This window comes from Odocoileus virginianus, chromosome 12 (assembly GCF_023699985.2).
Source record: "Odocoileus virginianus isolate 20LAN1187 ecotype Illinois chromosome 12, Ovbor_1.2, whole genome shotgun sequence".
NCBI classification, from domain to species: domain Eukaryota; kingdom Metazoa; phylum Chordata; class Mammalia; order Artiodactyla; family Cervidae; genus Odocoileus; species Odocoileus virginianus.
This window is the reverse complement of record NC_069685.1, coordinates 46,754,414-46,757,100: the sequence shown is the minus strand read 5'-3', so window position 1 is coordinate 46,757,100 and position 2,687 is coordinate 46,754,414. Positions and strand designations below refer to the sequence as shown.

Sequence of the window (2,687 nt, the reverse complement as noted above, 5' to 3'; positions counted from 1 at the left end):
TACTGGAGTGGGTTGCCATTTCCCTCTCCAGGGGATCTTCCTGACCCAGGGATGGAATCCCCATCTCCTGCAGCTCCTGTATGGCAGGCAGATTCTTTACCGCTGAGCCACCAGGGAAGTCATGTGAATAGTTCTACAAAATTTAATCATATCTACAGATTCATAGACCCACCAGCACAGTTAAGAAACAGAAACAGCCCATCACCCAGGAAACTCCCCAGTGTTACTTTTTATGATCTACCTTCTCGCCAACTCTGACTCCTATTCTCCATCACTATAATTTTTTTTTCAGAGCTTTTATATTCGAGTTTATTCTTCATTTAACTTTTAAACACTGCTATAGTTGAATATTAAAACAAAAACAAGTAGTGAGCATATTATGATTATAGTCCTTCACTCAATCACTTCTGCAATAAAACCCCAGCAGTGAGTGTTATTCACAGGCCTACTAAGAGGTCTGACACTAAACACCACCCCGAGGATGATGCTTATCATCCTCATATGCTTCTCCATTGTAATGACGCCGTCTTTCCTGATTTGGATCAAAGTCCACTAATTCAACCTGGTCCATTTCATCAGTCTCTTCTACTTCATTCCTCTCAGGCAGAAGTTTTTCCAGCAAAGAGAGTTTATCAGGAGAGAGAAAGCCATTCTCAGGAAAGTTTACCTTAAATTCAATGATTAGGCGACCCTTTTCATATGGCCTACGATAAATTGGCATGCCTTCATTTAGCACACACTTGATATCTCCATGCTTGACGATCTGACCTGGATGAGAAGTGATGACTATGGTTCGGTTGTCAAGAGTAGATATTGGCTTCTGGAAGCCACACAATGCCTCAACCAGCTGTATGTCCATACACATGAAAAGATCTTCTCCTCGTCGAGTAAAAACAGCATGGTCCTTCTGATCTAAAACAATGATAATATCTCCTGGCTCCAGTCCTGGTTCTTGGTCTCCTTCACCATGGAATGTTATCTTCTGGCCATCTTTCATGCCTTTGTCAATATGAACTTCTAGAATTTTCTTTTCTCGAACTATCTTCCTTCCATTGCAGCTTTTGCATCTATCTTTAGGACTGATCCGCTCCCCATGGCCCTGGCACTCCATGCAGACAGACTGAATTTGCTGAACCATTCCAGGTCCTATCTGATGAATTCTTATTTGCATTCCAGTATCTCGGCAATTGGGACAGCATTCTACCGCTCCTTTCTTACCACCTCGGCCTTCACATTTGTCACAAATCACATTCTTTTGTAGAGCTAGTTTTTTTGTTGCACCATTATATAAATCTTCTAAAGTTACTGTAAGCTGATGCACAACGTTTTTACCTCTCCTCTCTCTCTGCATCCTGCCTCCTCCTCCGAAAAACATATCAAAGATGTCCATGGGGGAGCCAAAACCACCACCTGCTCCACCTTCTTTAATTGCCTGTTCTCCTCCTTTGTCATATAATTCCCTTTTCTTTGCATCAGAAAGCACTTCATAAGCTTGAGAAATCTGTTTAAACTTCTCGCCTTCATTTGGATTCTTGTCAGGGTGGTACTTCAAGGCCGGTTTCCTGTAAGCCTTTTTCAATTCTTCTTGGGTGGCATTGGGTTTGACCCCCAAAACATCATAGTAAGTGGTTTCTTTCACCATTTTCTACAGTCGGTGAGCGGGCCGATGCCGGTGTGGGGGAGCCGGAAGGAGTGCGTTGCTGTGCGCAGCTCGGGCAGCCGCCGCTCCTCCGCCTTTCACCGAGCGTTCTGGAAAGTTCCCCATCACTATAATTTTGTTAGGGAACCACTGACAGGAATCACCTGCCCTGGCCAGGCACCATAGTAACCACTTGCATGAGTTATCCCAAACAGGAGGTCCTGGTAAGGATGTGGAACTAACAAGCTACCACCAACCAGAAGAATTCAGGAAAGGACAAAAAGAGAGAGAAAACTCTAATCCATGTATCCTACCAGCTCCCAGAATTCATCTTGAGTGAGTGATGTGTGTGTCAGAAGGAAGGACCTAGAGTCAGAATGACTGGCTAGAGACTACCTAGAAACTAACCTTACCACCATAAAACCTGAAACTGAGAGTCATTTATGGATCTAACAGAAGCAGAAGATATTAAGAAGAGGTGGCAAGAATACACAGAAGAACTGTACAAAAAAGATCTTCATGACCCAGATAACCACAACGGTGTGATCACTCACCTAGAGCCAGACATCCTGTAATGCAAAGTCAAGTGGGCCAAAGAAGCATCACTACAAACGAAGCTAGTGAAGGTGATGGAATTCCAGTTGAGCTATTTCAAATCCTAAAAGATGATTCTGTGAAAGTGCTGCATTCAATATGCCAGCAAATTTGGAAAACTCAGCAGTGGCCACAGGACTGGAAAAGGTCAGTTTTCATTCCAATCCCTAAGAAGGGTAATGCCAAAGAATGCTCAAACTACTGCACAATTGCACTCATCTAACATGCTTACAAAGTAATGCTCAAAATTCTCCAAGCCAGTCTTCAACAGTATGTGAAATGTGAACTTCCAGATGTTCAGACTGGATTTAGAAAAGGCAGAGGAACCAGATATTAAATTGGCAACATCTGTTGGATCATCGAAAAAGCAAGGGAGTTCCAGAAAAACATCTACTTCTGCTTTAATTGACTATGCCAAAGCCTTTGACTGTGTGGATCACAACAAATTGTGGAA

General features: G+C 43.0%; 1 pseudogene; it reads right to left on the bottom strand.

Moving 5' to 3' along the window:
- Positions 1-448: 448 nt before the first annotated feature.
- Positions 449-1,657, bottom strand: LOC110146438 (dnaJ homolog subfamily A member 1 pseudogene; annotated as a pseudogene).
- Positions 1,658-2,687: the final 1,030 nt, after the last annotated feature.